This window comes from Humulus lupulus, chromosome 7 (genome assembly GCF_963169125.1).
Source record: "Humulus lupulus chromosome 7, drHumLupu1.1, whole genome shotgun sequence".
NCBI classification, from domain to species: domain Eukaryota; kingdom Viridiplantae; phylum Streptophyta; class Magnoliopsida; order Rosales; family Cannabaceae; genus Humulus; species Humulus lupulus.
This window is the reverse complement of record NC_084799.1, coordinates 95,710,738-95,729,235: the sequence shown is the minus strand read 5'-3', so window position 1 is coordinate 95,729,235 and position 18,498 is coordinate 95,710,738. Positions and strand designations below refer to the sequence as shown.

General features: G+C 31.9%; 2 long non-coding RNA genes across 2 annotated transcripts; both read left to right on the top strand.

Moving 5' to 3' along the window:
- The first annotated feature begins 313 nt into the window (after positions 1–313).
- LOC133789794 (uncharacterized) lies at positions 314–1,235 on the top strand. Its single transcript, XR_009873707.1, has 3 exons — positions 314–571; positions 919–1,091; positions 1,208–1,235. It is a non-coding gene; the product is annotated as an uncharacterized LOC133789794 (long non-coding RNA).
- A 780-nt stretch (positions 1,236–2,015) lies between these two features.
- LOC133789793 (uncharacterized) lies at positions 2,016–2,979 on the top strand. The gene is made up of 2 exons (XR_009873706.1): positions 2,016–2,108; positions 2,652–2,979. It is a non-coding gene; the product is annotated as an uncharacterized LOC133789793 (long non-coding RNA).
- The last annotated feature ends 15,519 nt before the right edge of the window (positions 2,980–18,498 follow it).

The following is an 18,498-nucleotide window of genomic DNA, read 5'->3' as shown; positions in this document are numbered from 1 at the left end:
GTGAAATGGGAAAAAGCTAGGATGCATTGTAACTTTCATTTATGCCCATATGAAAGGCTTGGACCTGGTATTTTATGTTTCTGTGTGCACTGATACTACTAAACCAATAGTTGGTACTATTGGTTTCACATTAAAGACAGTGTTTTCCCTGCCAGTAAAACAGGCTTTGCTGCTCTTGTTTTTTGATCTATGCAGTGTTGAAGTAAATTTTTGGAGAGGCGTGAGGAGAATTAGAAGGATAGAGATTGTTGCTAAGTTGTTTTGCTGTTGGTGAGGATTCAAAATAGTTGTGAGATGATGCTAAAGTTAATTTCCTCTTTATTGTTTGTTTGGTTTCTCTTCTTAATTATTTTGTTTTCCTCTCTTGACTGTTGACGGCGCTCCACTATTCATTCCTTCTTTATTCTTATTCTTTTTGGTATGTTGCTTTATTGAGTTCAGAAATCAGTTAACTATATAGCAGATTCTGACATTTCAAACTTATTCTCAGGATGCAGCTAACTATCGCGATGAGCTGAGAGAAATTGCGCCCCACTCTCTTTTGAAATGCTCAAGTGATGCAACAACCTTGGTACTGTTGTGAACTTATGCTTCATCAACTCATTAGATTTTTATTAGTATTTCAATCATTTTTTAATATAATATTAACATTGCTGCTTATATTTGGTTTATCTAGCTTCTAACTCCTATTTTAACTTCAAGATTATCCATTTCAATTCTCCTTAGTCTGGGGAGGATTTTTAATAATAAGTATATTTATGATTTTGTATGTTGGATGTTGGAGCAAGTTAAAGTGATGTTTGATTGTTTTCTAATGAATTACTCCTATAATTAGACAGACTTGATAAGCTTCTAACATAAGTGATCAGATTATTTCATCAATGTTAAATATTAAATTTGAAACCTATGATTTTTCAGGGAATCAGGGTTCAAGTGAGGTGTGTGTATATTGAGGGCCGGAGTCAGCCTTCAAAGGGTCGCTATTTCTTTGCATACAGAATACAAATTACCAATAACTCAGAACGCCCTGTCCAACTTCTTAGAAGACATTGGATTATAACCGATGCCCATGGAAAAACTGAGAATGTCTGGTCAGTTATTTCTACCTTTTGATGCCATCTGCTATTAATGTGCATTTTTCACCTTCTATTTCCAAGTTAATAAAATTCTCTACACCCTTTGAATTGTTGTCATTTTCTAATTGTAGGGGGATTGGTGTTATTGGTGAATCGCCATCCATTGTCCAAGCTGCTGCCATTCGTGGGTGTTGTTTCTGATTTTTCTTCTCTGATGTGTTGTAAATCATTAAAGCAGAAAGGCAGAAAGAGACCATGGCTTCTCCTTCTCCTTCTCACCTCACAGCTATCCCACAACACCTCTCAAAACCCTCCCTTTCCCAATGTAAGTAAATCTCTCTCTTTCTCTCTGTATATATAATATATATACGTATATATATGACACTACTAGTACCCTTAAGATGAACTAGTATGAGAAATAACTTAAACCCTTAATTTCATTGCTAAATTTGGTAGTAAACTCGAAGCCAATCGAGCTCCGTGTGAGGTCGAGTTTGGAAAATGAGAGCAGTGGCACTGAGGATTCTAGTCACTCATCATCAAAACCTCTGAAGGTAAGGGCTTCATGCATTTTGGTATCTCAATAGACTAATCATTCATTTGTTCCTATAGATGCAACTTTATGCATGGTTTCTTTGCCAATACTTCTATCAAAACAATGTAGTATTAATCTCCAAACTATTTTTTTCATTTCTTAACATGTATACCATGCCTTGTTGTTGTTGTTTCCTATTAAAAAATGTTGTGTTGCTGCTTGTAAATAAGCAAATTAGGTATAGTTCAGAACCAGATGGAGCACCATGCCATGTTGCTTTTATTGTACGTAATGCTTTATTTATTTTCTTATATTATTTATATACTAAACTTTTGTTTTACAAATAACATTATTATATATAGTATATGTAATTGATTAGAAGACTTGCATAATTGTTTCTTCGTGTTTACAGAGAACACTTTGAGGAAAATGGTTTGGAAAAAGATCCAACAAGGAGCTCTCACGATATTTCTCTGACCGGCCTTATCATCAACAAGGTATATTATTATATTGTGATCTCATTTTCATTCTATCCATATTTACAATTACCTTGTGTTGTATGCACAAGTAGTATGTTGCATGCTTCTTTATTCCCCAGATTGTGTGCAAGATCATTTGTTTTTGTCTTGCTACTACCCGCTGAGAAATTATTATATATGATGTGTGTTTCAATTGCTTATAAACATCAATGTTCAACTGAATTGATGTTCAATTATGCCTTTGTTACACTTTTTTTCTCTATATATCTTTACTGAGTTTAGCTTTCTCTTTTCTATATATATTACTATAATAAATATATGCTCCTGGCTCAACCGCTTAAAACAAAAGTAGTAACTTAAGAGAATAGAAAATAGAGATCTCCTTTTGTAGTGTCACATATATAGGTGGTGATGGTATAATTTCATTTATTAGATGGAAGGTTCTCACTCACATCCATTCAACAAACACCTTTAAGCTAGTCCTAATGACTTTAGTGCAAACCATTGCGTATTCAAAATCTCAGTGCTCTTATATGATGTATTATTAACTGGTTTTTGCAGGCATTGTTAAAGAAAGGTGCAAAGTATTCAAAATCTCAGTGCTCTTGCTGATCACTTTTCATGCCAGCTACTTCTGAAGTTACCCAACAAACTGTCGAGTACATCAGAAAGACAGGAACTCAACTTCAAGTGAGAGGAAAATTTGGCTCAAAATGCTCTAGGATTATGAGACTTTAGACACATTAAAGGTAGTGTTTATGGCTGCATGATTTACACCAAATACATGGTTGTGTGTTAATATGCTATGTAGAAAGGTCTTCTAATGCTTTTTAGCTATTACTTCATTTGAGACATATTTATAACAAATGGTTTGTAGAAATTTGCTAAAGCTGATTTACTTCTGTCTATCACCATTCTACTCTAGTGATTGCTTGATTTCCCCAATTGAGTATATTAGGCCAATTCTATTGGTATTGGGTTCTCTTTTTCATTTAGCATTAAATGCATATACAGTACAAGAACTTTTTCATGTATGAGGTTCAAGTGGTGGAGCTATTGTTTCTCTTTGACGTTTTTGATGTTTCCCTTCAACTCAGTGGCATTTTATCCTTTTGAGCTCTTGTATCTTTCATTTCATATGAGCATGCTTTTTTGGTAAAAAAAAACTGTGAATGTTTAGACATATACCTGTCCCTCTCATATTAGTGATGCTTTTAATTTGTCTCATTCTTGGTTGATGAATACTTAATTCTTACTTTTGGCACTTTTTATTAATAACTTTGTCAACTATATTTTTTGTTTTTACATTGATGGGCTCCTTGAAGATCCTTTGCTGGGATTATATTCTTTGCTTTATAGATGATTCATATTTAATTTTGTTAATCGCAATAAAAAGGTGTACTGTAGGTTTATTGCATTCCTTAAGAAGAACATAATGCAAGAGTGCATTTCTTGAACTACTCTTAGATTCTACCAATGCTATTAGAGCAGAATGGAAGATTTTATTTGTGTAGATATTTCTGCTTGGTCTCTTGTTGGCAGACAGTTTAATGTAATTTAATTATTAATGGGCTTATCTCCATACTCTATTAGTTTACTATTAACTTTAAGTTGAAGCATTAATTATTTAAATTTTGTTGTAGCTAAGCAAATGGACTCACAACAAAGACAAGTGCACAAAGGATGATGAATTGAAGGATGGAGAAAGTTTCATGCATGGTTTACTTTTGTGTATCTTGTAATGGTTCTGTTTTTCATTTTTTGAAGTAAAAAATGTTCAAGATTATAAAACTTTATTATGTTATGCTTTCAAACTTAAAGTTAGAACCAAGATCTCATGAAGTAGACACATTCATGATTTGAATTAGTTATTGTTTAATGTAATACTTACGTTTTATCAATCTATTGAGAATTACATTTTATGATTAATTTTGATTTTTTTTATCAAAATACAATAATGAAAATATTTTAATTAAAAAAAACTTTATAAGTATACTTATCAAAATAAAATTTAAAATATATTATCCACACTAAAGTAACAAAATTTTATTACTAGACTTTTAATATGTTATGATTTAGAAACATATTATAAGTGTAACAAATCGTTATGATTTATATAATATAACAAATTAAAAATGCTATCAAAATAATCAAATGTAACAGTTGAAAAGTGTTATGCAAAAAGTATAAGATTAAATGTCAAATTTATAATCAAATACTTTAACTAAATGTTATTATTTGAATATTATAGCAACTAAAAATGTGTTATTGAATAGTTTAAGATAACATCGAACATAACATTCAATACTGTTATAGAAAAGACAGGACTTTTAATAACAGGGGCTATGTTAGCGTTTTCAGAAGTGTTATCAATACTCCCGATTAGCAGTTTTTAAGTGTTATGAATACTATTTTTTCTTGTAGTGGTATTTTGGTATCCCAACTATGTTACTTTTCCAACATTTCAATGAATGTCCAGGTTTTATAATTAATAATGTTATTAAACGAGTCTTGTTTCAGTTTAATCACACTTTTAACCTAAAACCTCGATTAGCGAGCTAGTGACACATTTTTTTTTAAGTCACTTAGTAACGACTCAAAGGAAGTAGGGCGTTACATTAACTCTTGAGGATTGTAATTACCACATATACCCTGTTTTTGGGTTCCCATGTATCAAACTTCAATTTTAATGAAAATTAACCATTTATGATCAAAATCTTTTAACCCTAACCTGATAGTTGACCTTAGGATCACATTTTTGTTCAAACGACTTAATTGGCAAGTCTTGCACTATTTTAAAATACACAGTGTAACGGTCTTGGTTATCCAGGGCATTACAATATAAGGCATGCATGCCACATAGTCACACATTTAATCAATATATCACACATATATATATCCAAGTATGTCCTCCCGGCAAGCTAATCAAGGCACTAAACCCTATTAGCATTTATGGGGCATTACAAAAATGTTGACCAGTGTTTTGGTCAATAACAACTAATCAATATGAACGAGAGAAATGAATTTATAGTGGTTCAGCCCCAAGAGTTGGTAATGACTTACGTCTACTTGCACATTAATTAATCAAAAAAGTTTCAGACTCAAGATCTAGAAGAACAAGGTTCCACTGAGTTTCCTAAGCCTGAGAGAGAATACAATTCGGCAAGGAGTTTGTATATAAAGTACAAATCTATAACTTAAGAAAATAATGACTGTGAGATATCCTATTTATAGAGTCTCTTAATGGGCTATGGACCCTACAAAATTATCTATGCCCTACACGTGTAGTGTGGGATCGTTAAAACTGATGACAAATTCAAATAATATTGGAAAAATACATTCAAATATTAGTTACATAAATATATTGGGATATTTCGTAATATCTCATGAAAATCTGGTTCATTTGGTTAAATGACTTGTTCTTTTAATAGGCTTCTCTTCGAGCAACCCCATAAGATGGTACCAGATTCCTTCCCTTCGAGCAGCAAACTTGGTGGGTTGCCTTCATGCTGATGAAGTTTACTCGAGCAGCTACCTTAACTCAACCAGCTCTTGGAATTTTAGACAAATATTATTTTTGACAAGACCATTGCTATTTTTAGAAAGTTCTTGTTTTGTTTGCTTGAGGATGACCAAATGTCAAGTGTGGGGGAATTTGATGAGTATTGAATTATCTATTTTTAATTCATTATTCCTCTATAATTATTCACGTGATTTTAATATTTCCAAGACATTTGGGTGAAAAATAATGAATTTGGGATGTTTTACATGCAATGTTAAATCTCAACATTACAAGTCTAAAACTTCACACTTGATTTTGACAATTTTTCAATAATCTCTTCGAAATATTTCTAGAAATACAAGTTTTACATATTTTACTGATGGCGTTTACTCGAGCAACTACCTTATCTCAAACAGCTCTTGGACTTTGAGACAAATATTATTTTTGACAAGACCATTGTTAGTTTTAGAAAGTTCTTGTTTTGTTTGCTTGAGGGTGAGTAAATGTCAAGTGTGGGAAAATTTGACGAGTATTGAATTATCTATTTTTAATTCATTATTCTTCTATGATTATGCACTTGATTATTTATTTATATGTTTAATTAGTTTTTTTTTTATTTTAATATTTCCAAGACATTTGGGTGAAAATAATGGTAAAGCTCAACATTACAAATCTAAAACCTCACACTTGATTTTGATAATTTTTCAATAATCTTTTAGAAATTTTTCTAGAAATACAAGTTTTAGATATTTTTCTTAGGTTTCCATAAAATTTTTAATCTTCTAAATCCAAGCAATATTGAGGAAGTTATGGTTAAACTACTGGCAGTGGCTTCAGCTAAAGAAAATCTCGACTGCTGAGGAAATTGAAGGGAAGAAGTCATCGACTCTAGGCTGTGGCAAAGACATTCTAGGCCACGGCCATGACATTCCCAGGCCCTCAGGTCGTGATGAAGAAAAGCCTAGGTTGTGGCCATAGCCTACATTGCTGTTTTGAATCCAAATTTTAAGGCGATGCCTAGAATGCTTAGGTCGTGGCCCAAGGACGATTTCTGCATTTTAAATGAAATTGAGGATGCTATAAAAATGGAAATTGGGAGAAATTCTAAAATAACTTTTAATTATGTTTTTGAGAGGGAGAAACTCAGAGAGAACGTGAGAGCGGAAAAGAAGAGATCAACATCTATATTCATCATTGTAGTTTTTCTTCTTCTTCTTCTTCTTCTTCTTCTTCTTCTTCTTGTTAAACTCTACTATTTTGAATTATGATTGAGGATATGGAGTAGTTTCTTTCTAGGTTAAGGGTTATTTCAAAACCCTAGACATGATTTCTTGATTTCAATGATATTATTATTCTACTTATTCCTTTATATTGAATTGCTTGTATTCTTCCATGCTTAATTTTATAATTATTTTGAAATCTTGTTTAGACAGCCGCTAATTAGGATTTTGTATTATTCTACTATCATCTTAGGGTTTCTGTTAACCTAGTCATTTATAACTCTAGGTTTTTGTTGATGAATTGCAATTATGGTAATGTCAGAGGTTCTTCTAATTGTGATGAAGTTTATAACCTAGGTTAAATGAATTGAATGCTTAATGAATTTGTTGCCTAGGTTAACTTGTTTCCACTGAATGTAATGCTTTTTCTGAATTGAATAGATTGCATGCTAAATGAGTTTATTGCTTGGTAAAAAGAATTAACTAATGAGCGCTATTCTTTAATTAATTGTGATGTAGATTCTGGGATAATTAACTGCTTAAGTGTTATCTGCGGGGTTAATAGTCATTGGAATATGATTTTTATGAGTTAAATTGCTTACTTCGTTATTTCATTGCTTTCAATATTTTCTATTTTTAAACTTTAAAATCCCCCCTTTTCTATTCTTCTTTCTAATGTTTAATAATAAATTGAATAACAGTCCTCGTGGGTTCGACCTTTGTTTGCAACTATACTGAAATAGTTGGTAGAATTAAGAAGTAAAATATAATTAAATTTGGTACGGCTAACGATACATATCTCTGCATGAGTGTTAGAAAGAGTTTGTTGTACTTTTGCTTGAATAATGGTGGTGTACACTGTATTGATGTTGAGGAGAGGGTCTTGCATAAGAATATGAGGTCGAATGGTTGTGAACAAATCATTTAAGTCAACTAAGAACTCACGAACATTATCTTGGTATTGGTAATCCAAGAAAATATTCATTGTGCCACAACTATAAATAAGTAGTACGCAAAAAATTATTTGCGTTGATCCCACAGTGTTGAGTTTGGTCAAATACGTAGTAACATCATTGGAATGACTTTGAGAAAGGGCTTGCATGGACAACTTAACTTCCAAAACACGAGGTCCATTATTTTGATGAAATCTGTCATGAAGCTCGGTCCAAATGGCAGAAACATTATCCTGGTACATGACGCTATCAACAATCAATGTCACAAGAAACAACGTGTAAAATCCAATAAATAACCATACCATTTAATCGGAACGAAAAATCATAAGCATCATCGGAAGTGTCTTGTCAAGGAAGCTTACCATTAATGAGTTTTAAATTGTTCTTGGGAAGCAATGAGAGCATCATAGACCTCCTCCAAGAATCGTAGTTCTCTCCCTCGAGAAGAATGGTTGTAACAAGAATTTCCCCCATATGGTCTCCATTATGAGAAAATTGATATGGAATGTTGGTATCATCAACGGGTGACTGAGTGTGACGGTCAAGAATAGACAATCATTTTTTGACCATTTAGGAACCTTAAGATGTGCTCGATGTCTAGAGTGCCTCCACCATGCCATAGAGAAATAGAGAAGACATAGAAAGAAAGAGAAGACCTTCAGATCTATATCCAAGGTTCTGATACCATTTTAGTTAAAAGAATTTGAGAAATGAAAGAATGAGAACAATCTTTTATTAAGTGAAAAGTAAGAGTATAGTGTGGTATTTATACCAATTACAAAGAAGTAACAATAATAATAAATAGTAACAACTAGTTACTAGCTGAGATAATAATCAAAACTAACTACAGCAACTCACACAACTACAAAATTGGGCTTTCCTGACACCCAACCGCGACAGTCAACTCTGTTGACTGTCATAATTTTTTAGCGCGACTCTACGCAAACAATTAAAAACATAGGCATAGAAACCAACACCAACAGTGAATAACTGTCATTGTTGTTTTTGACTGTCGTTATTGACCCAACGCCGATAGTTAATTTGAAAACAATGTCGATAGTTAACAACTGTTGTAGTTGACCCAAACACTGATAGTTAATTCGAGACCAATACTGACAGTTAAAAATTGTCGCTATTGACCTCAACGCTGACAGTTAATAAAAGTCTAATACCGACAGTTAAAAAATATCGCCAAAATTCAAATATAAAAATATAATTAATGAATAATTTAATTTTAAAAATAAACTAAATTTTGTAAATATATATTTATAAAAATTATGTATTTATTAAAAACTTTTAAAACTATATTTTTGTTGTTTAAAATTTTTTCATCTTATTAACGTTTTTATTTATAATAATTTTATATTAAAATTTAAATTAGTTATGATATAAATAATAATATAGTTAAATTAATATATTTATAAAATTAGTATTCGTTAAAAACGAGTTGTTTTATTGATTGGTTAAATATTGTAAAATAATTTAAAAAATTCTATAAATTTATTAGTTATAATTTTTTTAAATATATATGTTGAAAATAATACTTTTTTTTTATAAAGCCGACAATCCTTATTGAAGCAATGCCGACAGCTATAAGCTTTCATAATTGGAAAGGGCCAATAGTGACAGCTATAAGCTATTGGCATTGCTCCAATAGGGACTTTCAGCTTTGCACTTAAAAAAAACTTAGCACCCTTTTAATTTCTTTAGCTCTTTCCCTATTTCCTTCTCCCTCTCTCTCGTGTGACGTTTGCTCCAGCGACCGTGCTCCACCCACCATGCGACGCTGGTGATCCTCCAGCCACCAGGCGACACCAATGATCCTCCAGCCACGTTCGTGCGACACTCCTCCATTTGTAGTTGTGGGACTCGAAGTCCTCCTCAAGCTTGACACAGGTTGTAGTGTCCATATATTCCCAAGGTTATATCAACCGATTTATTTGCTAATTCGGTATGGAGAGCTATGTTTTATATGTGTTTAATTGTAGTTTTAACCTATTGTTTGATTTCTTTGTATAGATTTAAAGATTTCAAAGTTTAAAACCCTAAATCTCAAATTTTAGGGCCCGAATTTGTTCTTGTAAATTCATGATTAGTATACATTTTTCATCAAAAGAACATTCATTTATATACATATTACCTTTGATTTTGTCATTTATGGATGTATTTTGGTAAATAAATTATGTGTTTTAATTTGGATTTTGAGTTGCACACAAAGTGTTTGATAAAATACACTTAGTGTACTGCCTTGATACTTTGTATTTTCTTTGTCTTGTTCTAGTTTTAAAATTTTGATTTATTAATTTGTTTTGATATAGAGTATTAGAGAGAAAAAAATTAGTTCATTGAAACTTTTGAGTATGGAAACATATTAAAAAAAAAATTGAGTACGCATGCATATGAAAAAAACTAGACAAATTTTTTTTTCTTTGGGTTCCTCTAACTTTAGAATACCTCATAATGAGTTTGGTAGCTGAGTGTTAAACTAACTAAAGAATATGTACATGTATTTTAATTATTGGCTTATTTCTCATGTATACATTTGAAGAAGATAATTAAATCTATTAATACTCCTTGTTAATCCTCAGAGAATGAAAAATTCCTTTACTATCGAAAATGAAATCCTTAATTCATTTTTTGATATCTAGTTATAATCTTATATATGTATATATCTATTTTATATACATGTGTTAAATTATGAAAAATAGTACATGGTCACACACTTGCAGAAAATAAAGTAATTTTTTTTTCTATATATTGTAGTATATTAACCTTTGACCATTGTTCAATAGGAAATATTATAAGTGGTTTCCAAGCTTTTGGGAACATGGATATTAAGGGTTTTTTTTTTATCATTTTAATATATTAATGTATTAGTTAAGGTTAATGTATTATTGTAATGTGTTAATGTATCAAAACTTACTATCATCTTTTGCCAATTTTTTTTATATATTATTCTCTTACAATTTTGATATTTTTCTCTTCATTATCGTTACATGGAAATATATCGAAATAAATATATATATATATTTAAAGCTTACATTCCAAATCATTAAATTATCTCTTGCAATGTTTTATTTCTGATTTTTTTTTTTTTGACTAAATACATATAAAACACTCATTTCTATACTCAAAAAACTAATTAAAAATACTTGTTTTACTTTCGAGTACAATGTATTCTATGTTATAATATTTCAAGCATTAATTTTATTTTTAGGTAGTAGAACTAGCAAGGAGCATTATAAAAGCTTGCTATTGATTAGAAGAGGTATAATCTTTCATTCTTTTTTATACTATACAAGTGTACATTAGAGGAGATTGAATATCTTAAATATTCATCCATAGTGAAGTAGGTTCTAAGATTATAATTGTGTGTTGCGATGATAACGGAAGGTTGAGAACTTTCATGTCTTAGTGAAGTAGGTTCAGTAATATATATATATATATAATTGTGTGTTGAGGGAGATTTAAGGAAGATATATAATTAAAATAATTTTATTATGTATATTGCTTTCATGCTATATGACACGGAAAAGGGAAAAAGACATGTAAGTTTAAAGTATTATAGTTCAAAGGCTAGTGATATTCAACTTTATAAAACATAAGATTTCAATTATAAGTATACTAACAAGTATATGTAATATACTTTTATATTTGTCTATATTAATAGTGCTGAAAACAACCAAAAATCACAGTGTGGTTTCTACTACATGAATTATGTTAGGGATCTTATTTCAGAACAAAAAACCAGAGCATATCTATCAAATAATGTAATATTTAAATGTGGTTACCTTTTAACTTTAATAAAGTTATATTTTAATTACATATATATTTGACATCTAAATTATAATTTCAATTATTTGTAGTTCAATTCAAATTTACCGTATACTGACGCTGAACTTAATAAAGTTCAAGAGGAGTGGGCAAAATATATACCACATCTCACTAAATGATGGCATGCATGCTCAATACCTATGTGAGGGGATTTAGTCATTTTGAGAACTTTGTCTTTCTTTTATTAGAAATTGTTAGAACTAATCAAATATAGAATCAATCTAACAAATTATAGGTTGAGTTAATTTAGCTTTTTGATGTGCATATTTTGCTAAATATCCATTTTGTGACAAACTAGTTTTTTTGGAACATTGATAGATGTCCATTTTATGACAAATTTTTTTGGAACTATGTATTTATTTTATTATAAAGTTTTAGAACTAATAAAATGCAAAGCTAATGTTACCAATGTTGATTGAATTTAACTTTTTATGTGCATTCTTTTACTGCAATTGCTGGATTGATTTTGAAACTAGGGGGCATTGACAACATATTTGCAGTGCCCTCTAGTGTGGAAACTTTGCGACAGTAAAAAATTGTCACCATAGAGAGTCATCCACAACAATTACTAACTATCGGCGTTGCTAGCAACGGCAACACCTAATAAATGTCAGTGTTGCCAGAAACGACGACTCCTAATAACTGTTGGCGTTGCCAGCAACAACGACAACTTCTAACTATCGGCGTTGCCTGTAACAACGATACCTAATAACGGTCGACCTTGCCAACAATGATGATAATTTATAACTATCGGTGTTGCTCGCAACAACGACAATTTTTAACTGATGGTGTAGCTACCCCTACGCCAATTATTCGACTATCATCGTTGCTTAATAGCGACAGTTAAAAACTGTCGGGAAAACCAATTTTTGTAGTCGTGTCATATAACATACATCAAGTGGTTAATATATATGATCCAAATGGAAAATAACAATAAATTTGAAAATAAATTTCTTTTATTATTTGATAAGCAATGTATTACAACATAATAAGTTATTATTGTAGCCCTAAGTGAAAAAAAAATCACTTTACTAATTATTCATCTAATATTAACAAAAATAATCCATTGGAAAAAATATATATTTTACTAAATATTCACCCAATATTAACAAAAAAAGTACCTAGAAATATTTTCTTAAAACAATTAAGCATTCATAAAAATAGATAAAACTACTAAAATTAATTATGATTTTTATTTAAAGTAAACAACTATGATTTTTATGTATATGAAAGTCGTTAATACATATATTTGTTACTATACAACCAATTAATAAAAATCTTGTATCTCTTGCTTAATAAAACTTAATATATATATATATATATATATATGACAAGAATATTGTACAATTAGCTATATGGTACTATCAATAATCTCAACCGTTAAAATGAGATCCAACAGATAAGATTTAAATTTATATTTTTTTTATTAAAGACATAATTATGTCCATTTGATCCAATGACTATACCATATAGTTAACTACACTTATCATTGGCCTATATATATATATATATATCTTCTATATAAAAAGTGTGTAGATAACATAAATTCTTAGTTTTAACGATTTGTTTTGTTAACTTTAACAAAATATTTTAAATATTTAACGAAATATACCTCTAAAACTAACTAAAAATAGATATTTATTAATTGTATTAATATAAATTTAAATATTATAAAACATCAGTATTATATTAATATTTAATATAAGACTACATCTATAATAATTATATTAATATAAATTTAAATGTTATAAAATATTATTATTATAATAATAATATATAATCCTAATCACTACAATATTTTAGGGTATTAGTGATGGACTACTTATATAAGTGTCCGCCGATAATCATAATTAGCGATGGGGTTCCGCCGTTAATATCCCGCTGCTAATAATAGTTATTAGCGGCAGACTAGAATACCCGTCGGTAATAATATAATATATTATTACCGACGGGCAGTAGCGGTGAAGCCCGCTGCTAATACCTATGTCAAAGGCGACATTATTAGCTGCGGGGTTCGTCGCTAATAATGTTTTTATTATATATTTTAAAATTAATTTTATATAAATTAATATTTATTAAATTTAAATATTTTTAAAAATAATTCATAATAAATTTTAACAAAATAACTAATTAATTAATTTAAACATAACTAACATTAAAATTAATATTTATCAAACTAACTAATATTCCTATTGTCATTAAAAATAAATACACTGTTAATTTTATAAAAATACATAAACTAATAGCTAAATATAATCATTAAGGTAAATATTGTAATTATCCTCATCTTCAACATTTTGCTGTGGCGGTGGCGGTAGCGGCGACGGTTGTGTCTGTAGCGGTGAAGGGATATAAGGCTGTTGTAAAGATCGTCCAAGCGTGAGGTCCCCAAACTGATCTTGAGGATGTGGTTGTATCAGGGTGGATAAAAAAGGTTGCTGCGACCCGCCCCCAAACTCACCATATCTAAGATATGACTGTTGTTGCGAGGAACCCCCAAGTTCACCATACCGAGAAAATGATTGCTCTGCGACGAACCTCCAACCTCCCCATACCTAAGATTAGGTTGCGGATGTTTCATCGATCCTCCTTGAAAATCGGTAAAGCTAAAATATAGTGGAGGAGGCTGGGAAGAGTGTCCAATCATGTACTAAAATATAGTGGCAGATAGTGTGAAGGAGGCTAGTACTGTTGCTGTGGCGGTGTATGCAGGTCAGGATGGGCATTTTTACTCTTAGAAGACGTACCACCTTCAGAATGTGATGGAAAATACCTCTACAGAAAACTATCAAACCGTGGGTTATACAGATTACTGGGTTGTTGAGGAGCCACCATCTGAATCGTTTCACACATTGCCTTTATCAACAGAGTCATAGTAGTCATATCTTCATTAGGCATAGGAGTTGTATGTGCTTGAGACTGAATTTGATTTGTAGAGTTGGAGGTTGACTCTTTCACTTTCCCTTTCACCCTATAACCCACTCCTCTTTGCTAGTCAGGTCTCTCTCTGAGTACTTTACATAGTATCTCGTATTGATCGACCGAGGAATAACCAACGCCAGATACAGTACCAGACCCCTCACTCTGTTGTTAAGACTGCCTATCAAGCTGTGACCTCTGAAGCTCTGCCGCCATTTTTCATGTATAAAGAAAACATTAGAAACAAAAAAACTAAGATAGTTTTTCGAATATGAGAACACAATAATATTCACTTACATAATCTTGTTGAGCTGCCTCGTTGACAAAAGATTTTGTCGATTTTTTCATATGAACATCCCTACAAGTATCAACAACATGCGCATTTGGGTGCTCCTATGCAAATGTAAACAAAGTGTTACATACTTCATTTGTTTTCTGTTTGCTTGGTTTTTAGCGGAGCGAGCCAAAAATCTTTCGCTCAAAAACAACTCACAAATATCATTTCATGTCTCCTTAGTGCAATGGTCAGGTGGCTTAGAGAAGACATTCTCCCAATCTTTGGGTCCCATGTAATGATTTTTGAAGTGTCTATGTCTCTTTCTCTCACGATATCTTTCGCCCATCTCCTTATAGAAAGTTGCCAGAACTGACTCTGGTTGTGGATGACCGTATATATTATAGTAATACTGCATTAAGAAAGAAAAAAATTAGATGACTTTGTAAATAATGCAAATAAATAATTTAGAGCATAAGATTTGTAATTTTTTACCCTCATACAATCAAGCACTTGATCCTTAAACTGTTGAGGTAACTCAGGAAAATCCAAGTAATGTCCCAGACACAACATTGTAACTTGAGTGCCCAACATGCGAATAAAAGTTTGGTCCTACTACCCAATCACTTTGTTCATCACAGGATCAAGCTCTAGATCCAATGGTTTATCGACTTTTTTCCTTCATTCTTCAAGAACATTATTACTAGCAAGGCCACGACCCTTTCTTCCTCTCAGCGGGGCTTTAAAATTTATTAACAATGACCAATATTATTATTGTTGATATATTTCTCTAACAATATTATTTCCAAAAATACTTTTGATATAAAATATTTAACCTGACTCGTAGGATGACGGTACCCTAGAAGGATTTGCCGGGTCTCGGCCACCACCATCTTCGTCATAATAGGTTGCTATATGAGCTGACAATATACTTCAGTTTAAAAATTATTAGTTAGTAATTTGTATCAAATTAAATTAGAGGTATACTATTTAATATCATATTCAATTCGTAGACATAATAATTACAAAAAAAAACTTTATTATATTTCAATATATAGTTCTGTTACTTGGCTAGAAAAACTAAACAGAGTAATCACTATCATTTCCATCAGTAGTCGGAGACACATTTTCATCTTCACAAAGCTCAACTAGCAATTCATCATCTGCATCTATGACTTTCTCATGTTCTGGCATATCACCTTTGTCGTCACTCTCTTCATCAGCCCTAACATACGCAGCAGGTTGATCAGATTGCATAATCAACTATCCGAGGTCCACAGTCAACACAAAATTTGATGAGCTTGTTTCATGTACAACATCAATAACATCACTAACCTCATTAGAATTGTCCGTAATGTCCCAAATTTATCGATGATTCACATCTTCTACAACTTTCCAATCACGACCTCTAAGTAGATCATCAAGATAAAAAATGTGCTTAGCTTGGCTAGCAAGTATATACGACTCATCTTTGTATCATTCACCACTGACGTTTATAGTGGTGATATTAAACCATTTGCACCAAAATAATGCCACTAAATATGCACCAGTGAATGATAGTGTCACTACTTCTTCAAGCGTGCCGTAATAATTGAAACCTTCTGTTCCGGCAACAGACACTCCACTATTCTGTGTGATGCACTTTTTTTCTCGGTCGTATGCAATAATCGAACACCATTGACTATACAACCTTGGTAGTAGGTTGCCAAATGATCTGACCCAGATGCTAAAGCTAGCAATTCATCACCATTTTCCAAAGACCCAAGCTTGTGCAAGTCATATATCTAATTACATTAAACTGTATTAGATTCACAAAAAATATCATTAATAAAATGAAAGTTCAAATTTCAATGCTACCTTCTTATGAAACCACGAGCGAAATTTTTTTCTATGCAAACAATCATGATCACCATCTTGGTATTTTTGTCTAATATCTTGTAGGTGTTCGCTGTTAATTAGAATAGTGTTACAATTCTTGATAACAAAAGACTTATAATAACCACACATGTTCTAATTTAAAAGGTAATAAACTTACTCTAAATAAGCCTCAATTTCAGAAGAATTCTCAAGTATGAACCACTCAGCTATTTCAAGAGTGTTATGATTGAGAGGCTTCAAAGTTCCCTTTGTGAGTGAACGACATTGAAATTGGAAGACTGTAAGGTTTCGTGGGATATAAGTTGCATCTTCATTTTGACCAAGATGTTTAAATCTTGTTTCAATGTCTTTGAAATACATTGAACAAAAGGTCAAAGCCTCATCTGCAACATAGCCTTCGGCGATCGACCCTTCAGGGCGAGCTTTATTTCCCACGTAATTCTTCAATTTTTTCATGTACCTTTCAAAATGATACATCCACCTCATAAATACGGGGCAACCCTGTATAGCTTCTTCTATAAAATGTAAGACCAAATGAATCATTATGTCAAAAAAACTGGAGGAAAAATCAACTCCATCTCGCCCAATATCTGAATAAGGTCATTTTGTGCTTCCTCCATATCTTTAACATTTAAAGTCCTCAAACATATTTTTCTGAAGAAATTGCACAATTCTGTAATGCTGGTCGATATAGATTTTGGGAGAAACTTGCGAAGATCGAGAGAAAATAATCGTTGCATTATCACATGACAATCATGTGACTTCAACCCAAGAATATTCGTATCATTCTCAGACACTTTCTTCTTCAAATTTGAACAAAAGCAATTTGGAAATCTAACTCCTTTTATAAATTGACAAAATGGTTGCCTCTGCGTCGAAGTTAACACGTAAGGAGCGTGCGGCTTCATCAACTTCTCGTTCTCATCTTCATAAATCCACAATGATTCCCTTACACCCATTTTTTTCAAATCATGTCTTGCATTAGTGGTTTCCTTAGATTTATCATTGTCTACGATGGTGCCAATGAGACTATCACACACATTCTTCTCAACATGCATGACATCTATATTGTGTTTTAATTTGTTTGTACACCCATTTTCAAGCTCATAAAAAGATTCTTTTTGTTCCTCCAATTACATTCATCTACACCTCTTTTACGTTTCACAACCCCAAATTGGACGTGTTTTCCTGGAACTTGCAGTGTAAGAGCATTAACTTGTTCTAGTATATCCTCACAAGTAAACCATCCCGAAGGACGTCTTGTCTCAACTTCTTCATTGAACTCAGTGTCTCTTCTCATTCGATGAGTACTTGGCAAGAATCTTCTATGGCCAACATAAGATTTCTTACCGATCACTCGGATGGAAGTTGTGTCTTCATTACTCGTAGGACAAACTTTGTATCCCTGACCACTCCACCCAGACAAACTGTTGCGAGTTGGAAAATCATACACTGTCCACAAAAGAGTTGCCCACATCTTGAACACTGTATTGGTCGTACTATCTCTTGTATCAACTTCGTTAACCCACAGTTCCTTCAACTCATCCACCAATGGTCTTAGAAATACATCCATGTCCTTACCCGGTGATTTTGGCCCGGGAATAAGGAGGGTCAACATGAAATAATTGTCTTTCATACACAACCAAGGTAGTAGATTATAGTTTGCCAACACCACATGCCACATGCTGTATGTGAGGTTCATGTTGCCAAATGGATTAAACCCATTGGCAGCTAAGCCTAAACAAACTTTTCTGGGATCCCTAGAAAAATCAGGATGCTTGACATCAAAGTCGTTCCACGCAGAGCCATCCACTAGGTGTCACATCAC